This window comes from Sus scrofa, chromosome 9 (genome assembly GCF_054392235.1).
Source record: "Sus scrofa isolate SSC_HxYL_T2T_F1_AM1 chromosome 9, Sscrofa_HxYL_maternal_Yorkshire_Landrace_v2.0, whole genome shotgun sequence".
Classification (NCBI taxonomy): Eukaryota; Metazoa; Chordata; class Mammalia; order Artiodactyla; family Suidae; genus Sus; species Sus scrofa.
Window position 1 is genome coordinate 139,625,957 of NC_139391.1, and position 16,079 is coordinate 139,642,035.

At 50.8% G+C, this 16,079-nt stretch overlaps 2 long non-coding RNA genes across 3 annotated transcripts in view; one reads left to right on the forward strand and one right to left on the reverse strand.

Moving 5' to 3' along the window:
* Positions 1-14,934, reverse strand: part of LOC102160111 (uncharacterized) — a 44,491-nt gene extending 29,557 nt beyond the window's left edge. Inside the window, exons 1-3 of one of the 2 annotated variants that reach the window (XR_002336085.2) lie at positions 14,766-14,934; positions 13,913-14,021; positions 11,116-11,714 (exon numbers count right to left, since the gene is read on the reverse strand). This is a non-coding gene — a long non-coding RNA (uncharacterized LOC102160111). Of the gene's footprint in view, positions 1-11,115; positions 11,715-13,912; positions 14,022-14,765 lie in introns of those variants that run through there. The other variant, XR_014816628.1, reaches the window with a different exon arrangement.
* LOC146400233 (uncharacterized) lies at positions 4,635-8,851 on the forward strand. The gene is made up of 3 exons (XR_014816629.1): positions 4,635-4,818; positions 5,451-5,565; positions 5,955-8,851. It is a non-coding gene; the product is annotated as an uncharacterized LOC146400233 (long non-coding RNA).
* Positions 14,935-16,079: the final 1,145 nt, after the last annotated feature.

Sequence of the window (16,079 nt, forward strand, 5' to 3'; positions counted from 1 at the left end):
CATTAAGCTTTTCTCCAACCTTACTGCGATATAACTGAAGTACATGAAGCCACGCACATGTAAAGCACACAATTCATACGGTTTTGACAAACGTGCATACAAATAAAACCATCACTGTGATAAGGATATAACAAACATTTCATCGTTCCCAGAAGTTTCTTCACACTCTTTTCCAACTCTCCTTCTGCCTCCATCCTCCATTTCTCTCCTGTCATTATAGATGGGCATGCATTTTCTGGAATTTTATATAAATAGGAGCATATAGGATGTATTTTTGGAGGGGAGGCTGTGCCTGTGGCAAGTGGAACTTCCGGGACCAGGGATTGAACCTGCACAACAGCAACAACTCAAGCCGCTGCAGTGACACCACCTGATCCTTAACCCGCTGCACCGCAAGAGAACTCCGGGCATGCACTTTTTTAAAAAACCTGGCTTCTTTCATTAAGTACAATAATTTGAGTTTCATCAATGTTGTGCATTCCTTTTTACTGTTTTCATTCCTAAAACTGGAATGCCTCTGTTATTGGGTTCACATAAGTTTGTAACTGTTATGTCTTCCTGCTGAATTGTCCCTTTTATCATTCAAATTGTCCATCTTTTTATCTCAAGTGGAAGAGTGATACTCTCACTTGAAGCTTATTTTATCTGATTTAAAAATGGTCAATCTGGCCTTCTTCTGCTTATGATTTACCTGATATCTATTTACTTTGAAACTATTTGTGTCCCTGTATGTCACGTGAAGAAAATATAAAAGAGGAACTTGCTTTTTTATCCACTCTGTCAAACTCTACCTCTTTTTTTTGGGGGGGAGGGTTCTTTTTTGTCTTTTTAGGGCCGAACCGCAGCAAATGGAGGTTCCAAGGCTAGGGGTCGAATCGGAGCTGTAGCCATGGCCTACACCACAGCCACAGCAACGCCAGATCCGAGCTGCATCTGTGACCCACACCACAGCTCGCGGCAACACCAGATCCTTGACCCACCAAGCGAGGCCAGGGATTGAGCCTCCTGCAATCTCATGGTTCCTAGTCGGATTCGTTTCCACTGTGCCGCGACAGGAACTGCAGACTCTTATGTCTTCATTGAATTTAATGAAGTTATAAGCAGTGTTAGATTTAGTACTACCATTTTACTCTTTGTTTTACTCTCTTTTCCCCTCTATAGTTGTACCTATACTCCCCCTTTCCAGTCTTATTTGGGATTACTTAAATAATTTTTACTCTTCCATTTTTACCTTTTCATTGGCATTTTTGATAAATCTCTCTGTATTATTTTGTAGTGTTTGCTCTAGAGATTACAATGCAGGTCCTTTATATTCAAGTAAAATGTGGAAGCTTGGAAATGATATAAACTCCATCACGAGTCCCTCAGCTGACCTTTGTGGTGTCATGTTCATTTCTATTATATCCTCATACACTGAAAATTCCAGCAGATAGTGGGATTATCTCTGCCCTCAATGGTCACATGTCATGTCAATACCTAGATATTTACCATTTATGTTTTTCTCCCCTCATTCCTCAAGACCAATTTTCTTTTGCTATTTTTTTTTCTCTGCCCTGATAAATGTTCTTTACCATCTCTCACAGCATAGGTGATCTAGTGACAGCTTCTCTTAGTTCTCCTTCATCTGAGAAGAGTTCAATTTTGGCTTCATACCTGAAGTGTATTTTTGGCTGGCTATAGAATTCTGGGTTGAGGGTTCTTCTGTTTCAGCTCTTTAAAGATGAGCTGCCTCTGTCTTCTGATATCCAGAGTTTCTGATGAGAAATCTCCAGTCACTAGAACTTTTGTTCCCCTGGATGTGACGTGTGGTTTTTACTCCAAATGCTTTCAAAGGTTTTTCTTTGCTTAATTTTCACCATTTTTAGTATGTGCCTCTAGGTGTGGTTTTTTTTGAGTTCATCCTGTTTAGGGTTTCTTAAGCTTCTTGACTCTTGAATCTGCCAACAAGGAATAAAATTAGGATTCGATAAGAAGCTAATAGCTGTAAGGAGCACATACAGTGAAGCCCTGGAAGAGGAGTGAGCTCTGCCAGGTCTGTGAAGGGGGGAGTTGCCAGGTATGGACTGAAGTAGGTATACAGAGTGTGAGGGGGTGGTCTAGCTGGGGGACAGTGGGAGCAAACGTGAGATGCAACAGGCACGGAACCCAGCCCTTCATTCTCCAGGGCACTTTCACGTCACTCTTTTTTTCTTTTTGCTTAACCAAGCTGGCTTTGTTTTTGAAATTCTTACTAACATGTTTAGGGGGGACACGTAGCCTCACCCTGTCTTGTCTTTTTAAGGGCGAGAGTGGCATTTCCCCTTCCCCTACCTCTGAGGATGTCTAACACGGGGCTTTGCAAATTAACAAATAATAATAACATAGGGAGTTCCCATCGTGGCACAGCGGAAACGAATCCGACTAGTATCTGTGAGGACGCAGGTTTGATCCCTGGCCTCACTCAGTGGGTTAAGGATCCGGGGCTGCCGTGAGCTGTGGTGTAGGTCGAAGATGCAGCTCGGATCCCATGTTGCTGTGGCTGTGGCGTAGGCCGGTAGTTGCAGCTTCGATGAAACTCCTATCCTGGAAACCTCCATAAGCTGCAGGTGTGGCCCTAAAAAAAAGCACACACACATACCAAAAAAAATGCCGGCTTAATCTTTAGATAGTATGTGAGGGATGGATTCTGACTTGGCACTTTATGAAGATGCAGTGGCAGAATGAGGAAGGCATTTTCCCTGTTAAAAAGGCACCAAATCTGCCTCCTTAGACAGTAACAAGTGAATTGGTTGAAGCAGTTTGAGACTCTTAGAAACAGGATAAGCGAAAATGTTCATTTTTATCACCCAAATTTATACCTACTAAACTAACCCTCCAAACCTTAGAGGTTCATCCATATTAATTACAATATTTAAGGGGCTAAAATTAAGTGCTTTGTTGGTTTCTCTAGATAATTTACATATCATTATTTCACAATTTATGTTGCGGTGATTTTTATTAAAATTAGTAAGTGAAAATGGAATGATATTACCTCCAAGCTTTCAGGACCCTAGGGTCAGAGTCACTAATTTTTTCCTCCTTTAAAATTATAATTGTCAATTTAAAAATACACACACATATATATATATATGCAGAACTTAATCATTTATTTTAAAAATGAAAGCATGAAATCAAAATGAGTTGGTATTTATAATTTCACTGGGAATGCATCAATGCTTTATACTATAAAGGGCGAGAAGAAAAAAAATAGAAAGAAGCAGAGATAAATGAACCAGAGTGGAGAAGAGGAGGAAAGCAAAAAAAAAAAAAAAAAAAAAAAAAAAGAGTAAGAAGAAATGACATTGTTTAACTTTGTTAGCCCTGAACCTTCCAAATGTATTTAACTCTCAAGCCCAAAAAACAGCTGGAGCCCGGTGAGTCCTTCTAGAGAAGCATTCTGGGAAGGCTCTGGTTATGGCCGTCCTCAAACTCTCTCCAGGAGTAGCATGTGTCGTGTGCAAAGACCTTGGAGTCCAAAGACAGAGACCAGAACACCTGCAGAGGGACTTTCGGGACCCCCACATCCCAGCAGAGAGACGTGGGCCTGGTTAACACGCTTCGGCCCAAGGTGCCTTCTCTCAGGGCCCCTTCTTTGGAGAGGCCCAGCCCAGAGGAGTCTGCAGACTAGACAGGGGTGTGACAGGTTTTATGAGGTACAATGTACACCTGTGAGAGGTTTCTGCTCTTCATTCGGACTCCGGGCACCTGCCCACTGCTCCGGAGGCCAGAGCCTTTGGATGGAGTGCGGTAGAAGCTAAGAAACAGACACACCCTCCCATCCTGAAGGCAGGAATCATTAGCTCTTGTCCTAGACGTCTCTGTCTTCTTATTCCATCTTGGTTCCATCTCCCCTTTCTCCCGTCCTTCGGGGTTTGCTTTTTAGGGCTGCCCCTGCGGCTTCTGAAATTCCCAGGCAAGGGGTCGAATCAGAGCTGCAGCTACTGGCCTGCACCGCAGCCACAGCCATGCCGGATCTGAGATTCGACTGCACCCTCCGCTGCAGCGTGCAGCAACGCTGGATCCTTGACCACTGAGTGGGGCCCGGGGTGGACCCCGCACCCTCCCGGAGACTAGGTCGCGTTCTTAGCCCTCCGAGCCACAACGGGAACGCCTCCTCCAGTGTTTTCCGATGGGCTCCTCTGACTCGCTCCCTCCCCATCTTCAGTTTCTTCCCACCTCTCATGTGAGGTCACGCTGGGAAGTGGTGATCTGACAGGACTTGCTGTGGGCCCGCTCCACCCACCTGCCACACACCCCCCATCCCCGACTCAAGCCACCCCAGGCACCGTGACAGGGGGGCCCTGCCCTAAATCCTTCAGAGGGGGCAGCGGGAGCCAGGGGTGTTTGTGGTCTGTGTCACTGTCCATCTCGGAGTTGGGAGGGGACTGTTGTTTCGGGAGCAGAGTCTCCTCAGAACCCCTATCTTCACACCACCCCCCCTCAGCAGAGAGAGGATGTGGCCCACGTGACACTTCCTGACAGCTCAAGGAGACAATTAATGCCTCACAGCTGCCTCTACCAGGGAAGGTGCCGGAAGAGGAGGAAATGGGGGGGGGGGTAAATCTGCAAAAAAGTTTTAAAGCAGCAGTAGAGAGGAAGGAGGGGATTGAATGGAAATCTTTCCGAGCAAACATGGAGTCACCACGGAGCGAGGCCAACAGACGTCTCAGTTGTCTGAGCTTCTGGAAAGAACAAGGAAGCCAGTATCGGAGCCTCAGCCCCGGGCCTGGCGTCCTGAAACGCTGGACATTGAACCCTGCCTGTCTCCCCGCCAGGGATGGGACGTGCCTCAGGCTGCAGGTGCCCAGCTGCCAGGGCAGGGAGAAAGTGAAAAACCCCTGGAAAAGCAGTTTCTGATAAAAGGCAGATGGACAGACAGAGATGGACGGGCCTCCTTCCTGTCCAGACACCCCTCATCTGCCTGGGCAGACGGATGGGCCTTCCTCCGGGCTTTATAGATTAATGCGTCTTTCTTATCAATTATGGAGACAAGAAAGTGTAATTTTCTCCCCATGTTTATGCTGTTCAGGATTAATCTGCCTATAAATGGATAATCTGTCAGCTTTCCAAGACACTGAAGTGGGGAGGGGGTGGGGTAGGAAACAGGGAAGAGATTTACCAGTGGGTAAAATGCCATCTGCTTTATTAGGTTGTTTCATAAACCCGACATTCAATTTGTTCTGGAGGGCTTGGTGACGGATTATTCCGTAAATTCCCAAATAATTACGATAACCAGAGAAAGGAGAGCAGGAGGGGGGTTGGGCCGGGGCTGGGGGTTGCCAGCACACCTGTGCGGAATGGTCCCAGAGGCCAGCATCCATCCTCAGCCCCCTCCGAGGGCGCAGGAGGAAGGCTGGGCCTTCGAGAGGGACTGACAAAACGGGCCCAGGAAGCCTCTGGGTCCCATCCATCCCTCGCCTTCAAACCCTTAGCTTCTCTGCTCTCCTCGACAAGATGGTGAATTCAGGCCAACGCGGATCCTGTTATCAATGAGCGTCTTGCATTCTTTCTCCGGTCGCATGCACCTGACTAGCTCTGCGAACTCAGGTAAGTCAAACCCTCTGTTTTTCCCCCACCCCCGCCTCTCTTCAACCACCCACCTCCTATGGTTGGTGCCAGGATCAAGTCAGTTCCTACGGATGCAAACTGTTACATTCAGAATCCGTAAGCAATGCGGTCCTGCCGTACAGCGCAGGGAACTCGATGCAGTCTCTTGGGATAGACCACGAAGGGAGACCGTAGGAGAAAAAGAATGCGTATGTAGGGATGAGGGGTCACTCTGCTGCAGGGCAGAAATGGGAAGGACGTTGTAAATCAACTACGACAGAAACATTTAAAAATAAACAAAACTTTAAAAAATGGTGCTTGGTGCACATACTAAGTCCTGTATAAACTCTTTGCATTTTTTATTATTTCTTTGTGTTTTTATCCCACAGTGCTGAGCCAAGATGCTGACAGGACAACGTGCTCTCCAGAGACAGCCGATGGTTGGGCCTGAAAAGCAACAGTGGGAATCTGAATCGGGGCGCTGATAGGCGCCTCGGCAATCACCGTGCATCTGTCCCCTGCTTGCACCCCACCAGGGACCAGGAGCTCCCCGCCCACTGCTGGGCGGCTCTGGCCTTCGTCTCGCCTAAAGCTAAGGGTGCCTTTCCCACAGGGCCTGCCCCAGGGTTAGAGCCGCTGCGTTGGTGCAGCGAGGCAGGCAGAGCCCCTGGGTGAAGCACAGTCTTGATTACAAGCTCTGAGAGCTCGTTTCTCAGCAGAACGCTGTTCAATTACCCGGTGCACGTTTTATCCTTTAAATTTCCAAATGCTGCCTTCTGTGGCTTCTGTATTCTTATTTGCTGCTTGTGCTGCGGTGGGGGACAGTGGGGGAGGGAAGGCCACACAGCGTGTGTCCTGAAGGCCCGCCTTTACCTGATGCTCTTCCAGTGTCCAGGGAGCCCAGATGGGGCAGGGGAGGGGGCTGGAATCCTCTCTGGCCATCTCTGAGCCTTTGTCTTCCCAAGGCCAGTCCCTGCTATCTCAGCTGGCTGCCAAGATAAAGAGGCTCTGTGGGGAGCGGGGGGTCCCTGTGGTTTGCCACAAAGAAGGTGTCTGTGTCACTGGGGGCAGCTGGGTGGAACACACCCCCCCTTGTGTCTCAAAGGGCATTCCTGACCACAGGCATCCACGTTATCCATATGGCATACAGAATTTGTTCCCCTCGCATCGTCAGGTTAAGGGATTTACTTCATTGGACCTTACGGGGAGTCAGGATCTGGACGGCACAGTGGCCTTCTACTGTGCTGCCTGTTGAGAACTGATCTCTCTTCTTCTTCTGGTAAAAGAACTGTCTTTTCTGTGGAGAATCCATCCAAGTGGTTGGATGGGATTAGGACTGCCCTTCTTCAGGGACGTGCACAAGGCCTGTCCTGGCCAATCGGAAGGCTTCGGAGCTTTGGCCAAAGTAATTGAATCAGGGATAGCCATGTGACCCAAACCAGGCAATCAGTCCTTCCATAGAACATTTTTTTAAGAGAGAGAGAAAAGAGAGGAAGGAAGGGAGGGAGAGTCTTGCTATCTGAATCTGAATTTTTTTTTTTTAACAGTTGCACGCACGGCATATGGAAGCCCCCAGGGCCAGGAATGAAATCTGAGCTGCAGTGTAGCTGCAGCAATACCAGATCCTTTAACCCACTGTGCCAGGCTGGGGATTGAACCCGCACCGCTGCAGCGACCCGAGCCATTCCAGTTGGATTAACCCACTGTGCCACAGCAGGAGCTCGTCCACAGACTTTTCCATTGGGGAAGAAGCTTTATTCTTTCCCCCGAGTTGCTAATCTGTTAGGATGGGAGCCTTTGGATATGCGTGTCCACCATGCTCCCCATGAGAAGAGCACCTGGGGGAGACAAAGCCCTGATAACACAGTGGAAATCCTGAACCCAGCCTGAACGAAGCAGACACGCCTTCTAGACTTTTCGGTTACGTGAGTGAAAATATTCCCCTTCTGCTCGATAGCATGAGTTGTGCTCTGCTGCCGTCATACAAAACCCCACCAACGCGCGGGCTAGAATTAGTCCCCCTCCCACCCTCAAGCTTGACCTCGCCAAGGCAAGGTGTTGGTCGTGAAAGGGCTGGGAGCTGGGGTGATCGCCTGCATTTCAACAAGGAGTCGGGCTGCACAGCTTCAGGGGTCATGTCCAGTTCCCAGATGCTCCTCTTCTATTACAACCCCCGTTCCCTAGTAGTATTTCTCGGGGTCTGACAGATGTGTTTCTCCTTTACCAGGTGATCAAATTTCTTCGACCCTCTTCCCACTGACCTTGTCTCCATCAATCATCACACACTCCCCAGGGGTAGGAGCTCAACCGCTTCTAGGTTTTCTTTGTCGCCAGCAATTTCCGGTCCAAGGTTCTCAGTATCTGACATGGAGCATGGTGGCTTGAGGGTATCTGTGTGTTTGTGAGTATATGGGCATGTTCTCAGGGACATGTGAGAATGAAGCTGGAGGGTCTGCCAAGGTCACGTGTGCTGCAGACCGGAAGAAGAGAGACAACAAAGAGCTGAGCAAAGAGGACCGCTTGAGTTTGCAGAATCCGAGGGTTCCTGCTCCATAACTTGAGCTGCTTTACATTATCATTTGTTCAGATCCCACCTTCCACCAAAAGAAGACCAAGGGAACGTACAACTCTAGTTATTGTTTATATAGACAAGGAAGACATAAGCATGGTGTTTGCTTCCTAAATTGGGTGCCCTGCCCTGCCCACTTGAGGACCCTAAAAGCAGGCTCATCCTACCAGCGCAGGTTCTCACCAACTGGCCTGCCCAGAATCCCTGGCTGGGCTGAGGACTGACGGGCTTTTTCTGCCAAAGGGAATCTATAAAGAATGGAAGACGTGACTGCTTCTTTAAATGTGCAGACACTGACACAAGGCTATAAGGATCATAAAGTCTATGATACATGACACCCCTAGAGGAACAAATTAAAGCTTCAGTAATCAGCCCTGAAGAAATGGACATCTGCAGACGGCCTGACAAAAAATGCAAAATATTATCTTTAAAAATGAAAAGACAAGCCATAGACAAAGAGAGAATATTCACAGCTTATATATCTGACATAAGACTCATGTCCAGAATTTATAAAGAATGTTTGCAACTCAAAAATTATGTTTCAAAAGTAATTTAAAAAGTGGCAAAAGATAATGCACAAAAAAGGTGCAGAATTTAATGAGCACATTACAAGATTGCCAACACCTGTAGTTGCCAGAGAAATACAATTTAAAACCACAATGAAATACCACGTCATACCCAATAGAACAAGTGAAATATTAAAAATAAGCTTATTTTTAATTTTTTTTTGCTTATTATTATTATTTTTTTTTTTTTGCTGGTGCCGATGTGGAGCATCCGGAATTCTCTTGCACGGCTGGCGGGAGTGTCAAATAGCACAACCTCTTTGGAAAAGAGTTTTGTAGTTTCCAGAGTTCCCATTGCGGTGCAGTGGAAATGAATCTGACTAGGAACCATGAGATGGTGGGTTCAATCCCTCGCCTTGCTCAATGGGTTAAAGATCCAGCAAATTGCCATGAGCTGTGGTTTAGGTCACAGATGTGGCTTGGATCCTGTGTTGCTGTGGTGTAGGCCAGCAGCTGTAGCTCCAATTTGACCCCTAGCTTGGGAACCTCCATATGCCACAGGTAGAGCCCTAAAAAGCAAAAAAAAAAAAAAAAAAAAAAAAAAAAGATAGTTTTGCAGCTTCTTAAAAAGTTAAACATACAACAGCCCTTTAACTATTAGGCATTTACCCAAGAGAAATGAAAAACACATGTTCACACAAAGACTTAACGTACAAATATTTACAGCAAACTATTTGTAAATAGCCAAGACTGTAAACAACCTAAATGTCTATCAACAGGTGAATGGATGAACAAATCATGGTACCTCCACACAGTGGGATATTACTCAGCAGTAAAAAAGAGAGAGAGAAGATGAACCAGGGGTTCTCACCGTGGCTATGTGTTAAGGACACAGCATTGTCTCTGAGAATGTGGATTCGATCCCTGGCCCCACTCAGTGGGTTAAGGACCCAGCATTGCTATAAGCTGTGGCACGGGCCACAGATGCACTTGGATCCCGTGTGGCTGTGGCTGTGGTGTAGGCTGGCAGCTGCAGCTCCGCTTCAACCCCAGCCCAGGAATTTCCATATGCAACAGGTACAGCCATGAAAAAAAAAAAAAAAAAAGGAACTGATGGCATATATCACTACGTGCATGAATCTCAAAAACATTACACTGAGTCAAACAAATCAGAAATGCAAAAAAGCCCATATTCTATATTGCCATGTCTAGGAAGCTGGAGAAGAGGCAAGATTAATCTGTGGTGCTAGAAATGGGATCAGGCCTGGAGTGGAGACGGGGCATTGACTACAAAGGGACACATGGAGCTTTCTGGGATGAGGGAAATGGCCACTCCTTACCTGGAGTCGTGCTTATGGGACTAGATACATTTGCCAACTCTCGTCCAACTGTACACTTCAGCTGTGTGCACAATACAGTCTGTAAAACATTCCTCACTGAATAAAATCTTCCTTAATTAAGACAAGTACAAGGAGGAGTGTGACGGGAGCTCTGACTTGTGTGCCCTTGTCCTGCTCTTACTTCTTTTTTGCTGCAGCAACGCCAGATCCTTAACCCCCTGCACCCCCGACTGGTACCTCCACAGAGACAAGCCGGATCCTTAACCCCCTGCGCCACAGTGGGAACTCTGTGCTGTTACTTCTTGAGACAGTGCACTGTGGGTCTAACAGACTGGAGGGGAAGCCTCTGGGCCAGAGGTCTAGCTTTGGGCATCGCAGCCCAGGACCCACCAGACAGGTGACAGACAGTCCAGGCATCCTTGGGGCGCTGTCCTGAGCAGAACCCTGAGAAAGGAGTCATTTCCCAGGTACAGCAGAAGCAAGCAGACTCTTCCCCCAAAGCCAAGTTCTCTGGCCCAATTACGTGGGCAAGTTATTCAACCTTTGCGAGCCCCAGTTTCCCCATCTCTGAAGGGGAGAAAGTGCCCAGGGTTTTGGTTAAGACTGAATGAATAAACCTTAAGTGTTCAGACTTGAGCCCAGCAGAGAAGACAGTGCATGATACATGCTGGCTGCTCGGGGACGGTGGGGGGCTGAGGCGGCTGGGTGAGCGAGCTCAAGGGACAAGAGGGAAGCTGCCTATCTCTTGCTACCTGTGCCAAAGGCACCGTGCACCCCAGGTGTGGGCACGCACCGTGGACTCTGCCTATCAGGGGTTTTCATTTCCTAGGGCCGCCATAACAAGGGACAACAATTAGGTGGCTTAAAACATCAGAAATTGGAGTTCCTGTTGGGGCTCAGTGGGTTAGGGGCTCAACATAGTGTCCTTGAGGATTTGGATCTGATCTCTGGCCTCACTCAGTGGGTTTAAGGATCCTGCGTGGCCGCAAGCTGCTGTATAGATTGCAGACGCAGCCCGGGTCTGGTATCACTGCAGCTGTGGCTGCGGCCAGCAACTGCAGCTCCCATTTGACCCCTAGCCCAGGAACGTCCATATGCCACAGGTGCAGCCGTAAAAAAAACAAAAAGACAAACAAAAACACCCAGAAATTTATTATCTCACTGTATGGAGGCCAGAAGTCCAAAATCAAGGTGCTGCGGGGCCACCCATGCTCCCGAGTCTCCAAGACAGGATCCTTCCCTTCTTCCAGCATCTGGAGGCCCCGGTGCTCCCTGGCTTGTGGCAACCTCCTTCCAAACCCTGCCCCCATCAGGACACGGCCTTCCTCCCTCTTTCTCTCTGGGTTTAAATCTTCCTCTTCATATCAGGACACCAGTCACACTGGGTCAGGGCCCACTCTGCTCCAGTCCGACCTCATCTTAACCTGTCTGCAAGACTCTGCAAAAAAGTCACCTTTGCAAGTCCCAGGGGACACAGTCAACCCAGAACGCCGGGTCTCTACCCTGGACGGGGTGTATCTGGCGGGGAGGTTCGGTACACACGTGTGTCTGGGTGTGTCATCACGCAGGTCTGTGCAGGGCCCACCGGCATGGTGCATGTGCGCTCACACCTCCAGGCCCCGGCCGTGTGGACCTGTGCATTGGGTTCCATGGTCCCGTCTCGGGTTTAAATCCAGCACGGCAGCGTCAGTCTTTACGAATGGGCTTGTTTTCTCCCCCGCTCCCCACAGGCCCCTGTGCTCATAAACAAAAGGTTTTAGGTGACTTTCCAATAGTAAAATGAGTTATTTCCTGACTGACTTATTTCCTCCTCTAACTGTACACGGACCGCCCCCCTCGACTTACGGAGGAAGAAAGACAAAAGGCCAGGACTCAGGCTGACCGTGGGCGCCTGTACACACTTTCACAAGGAGCGGATGGGGCGTGGTTTTCAGAGCAAACGCCGAGGGCCCCTGGGGTCTTCTTGACGGAGATAAACACCTGCAACCATCCCCAGCCCACCTCACACCATCAGGGCTTCCTACTCTAGAACTGCGTATATATTTTAAGGTGCAAACATTAACACCGATATCTCAGTTTTTTAAGATAAAAATACCAATAATAATTCACCACTGCCACCGCCACCCCCAGTTACCCTAAGGCTGCTGCTAGTTTCTCCATTAGCAAGTGGGAACAGGGGGCGGGGTAAGGCGGTGGAGAGCACCGCCTGCCCTCCTTCTGTCCCCCCAAGAAATGGAGGTTCAGCTGTGGCGATCGCCCCGCCTGGTCTAAAAGCAACTGGACAGACAGCCTAAGCAGCAGATTCTCACCGCCTCTTTTCAGAGACATACAGTTTACGAAAGTGGGCAGAAAGTTCGAGACCAGATTCCCACCTCCTCCTTGGACAGGAGGGAAGACGGAGGGCTGGGAAGGAATTTGGCCTTGCCTAAGCTCAGCGTCCAGGCTCTCCTGCCTCCCCCTCTCCATCTCGTTACTCTCGAGGGTGGGACAGAAGAAAGGGGTGGTAGAGGGAAGAGTCCCCGATCCAGGGAAGGCACGAAAGAGAGCCACAGGAGAGCATCTCGGAAGGCACAGAAACCCCCTCTCCAGCTGACGGTTCCTCTGCAGCCCCGACTTCCCTCCCAGGGAGTCCAAGGTGTGCACCGCCTGCCCCAGCCCCCTCCGGCTGATCTGCTTAACCCAGAGACACTATTTCTCCCGCGCTTTGATCCTGCAGGCGCCGGCAGTTTTTTGTTCTATTATTCACTGCTGCACTGTCTCTCCCTTATTACAGACTGTGGCCGGCCTGCCCACTGCCTCCCCAAGGCCACTGGCTCATGTCCATCAGTAACTCAGTAACAGTGACTGCGTCTGAGATGCCTTTGGGGAGAGGGGTTTGCACCACTTCCGAATCAGAGTTTTCTATAAACCTGCTTCTGGGAAGAGAGTAGGAGAGGAAGACAATATAGGCATAAAAATTACAGACGTGACTGCAAAGAGGCTAAGAGGCATGTCTCCTCCGCCCAGCTGACTGCGCAGGGTTTGGAGGCAAAAGCTCTTGCGTGCGTGTCCCCCAGAGCAGCCAGGACGCAATCAGACATCAGTCACTAGCACGTATTTAACGAGGGAATGCGGGACGGAGCGTCTCCTCCCAAGCCTCAAGCCCATTTCCTTCAAAGACAAGGGAAACAGCACAGAGTCTCGTGGCACTTCTACCTATCTATACAGCACGGGGGAATAAATTCGTTTACCCACAGTCCACACACACACACACACACACACACACACACACACACACCAGAGAATGTAAGACCTATGCAGGCATAGGCTGTATCCCCAACACCGAGCACAGTGCCCAGCACATAGTAGGTCCTCAACTAATGTGTGCAATAAATGAATGGACTGGGTCTCCCGAGCCCTGGGGTTTCACTGCAGCTCAGCCACCAGCTTGCTGAGTCACACGGGCCAGTCCCTTCCCCTCTCTGGGTCTCAATTTGTCCCTCTGGGTCTGGAGGGCTTTGGGCCAGATTTCCAGGGAGGTCACCCAGTCTAGACATTTCTTGAAGAAGATCACCAGTGTCCCCATACAGAGTCACCCTGTGAGCCTTCCAGGCCCCTGTTCTGCCCCTGGCATCTTCCTCCACAGGAAATCTCCATGGGCACCTCCATCACCAGGTGCTTGGAGGACCTGGGAGAAGTGGGTATGAAGGGGTGATATAGTCCAACACCGTTATCTACGGCCGGGGCGAATGTTCGGCGACTAAAGAAATGCCCTCGGATGGAATGCACGGCTTCGGCAACAGGGGCAAAACTTTCTTAAGTTCGTACCTTCATCCCTTTGTTTTTTCCTTTTTGGCCACACCCACCATATGTGGAAGTTCCCAGGCCAAGCAGCCCCAGCAGTGAAAACGCCTGATCCTTAACCTGCTGAGCCACCAGGGGTGTCCCCATACCTTCATTCCTGAAGTTGCTCTCCTCCCACCAAAATTCCAGGCACTGGAAGCCCCTGTGGTGACACTGGATGGTATCCATCAACAGAGCGGAGCCAGCAGCTGGGAGAGCCTGAGAAACAGGGGAAGCCCTAAAGAAGCCGTTTGCCAGCAGGCAGCCCTAGAAATACAGGTGGAGCGGAACAGGGGCAGAGGCCAGGGTCGCCTTTGATGGATACATCTTTAAATCTCCAAGGAGAGAAAACCCACCCCAAACTGACTGCTCCAGACAAGCAGAGGGTGGGGCCACAGAAGACTCTGAACAACTCAGAGTCGGGAATTAGGGGAGGACGGGGCCTGCCCAGGAGAGCAACTGTATGCAGAGAAGTGTATGCAGTGTGGCTCCCTCTGTGGACTAAGGCACAGGAGTCTCCTTCTCCTGGGGGCGTTCACCCTCCTCAGCTAAGCCTTCGCTGCTGGGCCCCCTTCAGACATTGTTCTGACTGGGTGGGTCCCCACCTCGCCTCTCTGGAACTGTTACTAGTCCATGTCTTTGTTGGGCTGGCAAAGGGGTAGCGGGTATCCCCCAGTTTACTGGCCCGGGAGGTGGAATTTGTAGGCTGGCCAGGGTAGCTCTTAATTCCTTCATTCTAAGTCTTGATCCAAACACTGCAACACCCCCACCGCCTACGCCGCCGCCTCCTGCCCGCAGCCGCAGCGCTGTTTTGCCAGGAGCGCCTAACTCAAGGTCAGCGAGCCCTCAAGGCCAGGAGGAGGGGAGGAGGGGGTGGTGGTTCCCAGCACTGCTGTCACCTGACCCTTCCTTTGCAGGCTGCTGACTCCCAAACAATACGGTCCACGCCGGTTTGCAGAGTACCTTCCGTCTAGTTTTCCAGGAATCCATTCCCACCAAACAAACACGCGGGTTCCCGTGGCCCTGCGCGGACCTGGAAAAACACCGCTCTTGGCTGGGCTCCCAGCGGGCCGCTTGCGGTCTGCTCCGGCCAGCGCGGCCCAGGCTGGATGGACGAGGCCCTGCCATGGCGCCCAACTTCCACTAGAGGGAGGCCTCGGGCCGCACAACGTGCCACCGCGCCCGGCTCGCCCGCGCCTGCGCGGAGCAGCGGCTGCCCCCGACCCGGCGCGCGCCTCGCGCTTCCGGCGGCCGGGATGGCCAGGGTGCCTGTGGGCCGCGTGTCCTGAGCGCAGGTCCTTCGGTCCTGGGAGGGAGCCGTGGGCGGATTTCAGCCCTCCGGGCCGGTCAGTCTTGCTCCGAGACCCTGGAGATGCGATAAGCGGCAGGAGCTGGTGTCGCGCCGCGAGTTTGGGAAGAATCCCCGGCGGCTGGGAGGCCGGACGGCCGCCCTGCCTTAAACCCAGGGCCGATTTCTTCGGGCCTCAGCGGCCCGCCTCGCACTTTCCGGCCGCCCCGGCAGCCCCTCCTCCGGTCCACTGTTTGGCCATCTATCTGGCTCCTCGCCAAGCAGGGTGGCCTTGAGGCCTTATGTTCAGAAGTCGCACCGACCTGGAGGCCCGGGTGCGCGGAAGGGGCACTGCAACGACCAGTTTACAAAGAGCCCCAGGACCAGAGGACCGGACTGCTCTTACTGTAAGCTTCACGGTCAGAGCAGGAAACGACCTCAGAGCTCAGCCAGGCTCGGATGAGATAACTGGAAAAGTACATGGTCCAAGGTCACAGAGTTTGCTGGCGAGGAGCAAATCCAACCGCTCCAGTCCCGACTTGGACCCTCCGCCCCAGCTCTTGGGAGAATCGGGGCTCCTTACAAGGGCCGCAGGCATCGTCTGCCCCTGCTTAGCTCCACACACCCCACCCTCTTCTCCGGCTCATCTTGATCTCTAGGCTTTGCTAAATGCCATGAGCCCAGCCTCCCGCAGCCCCTGCCTCTGCGGCCGCGGCGGCAGCAGCAGCAGCAGGCTCACTGCGACTTGTCAAGTCCTCAGTTCACACACCATTTCCTCTGGAAAGCTTTCCAGCCTTTCCCCGCGCCCCTCCCAGGGAGCGCTCTCCAACAGGGCGTTCTGGGAATCCCATGCAGAATCCCATGCAGAACCATCCCAGCGTCCCCTTCTCCCCGAAGACTTCCAAAGGCCTCACCAGCCTCTAGGCCAGCCCTGAGCTCACCATGGGGATTCCGTGGACAGGTGATGAATGAGTGAATGGGTCAGAGCC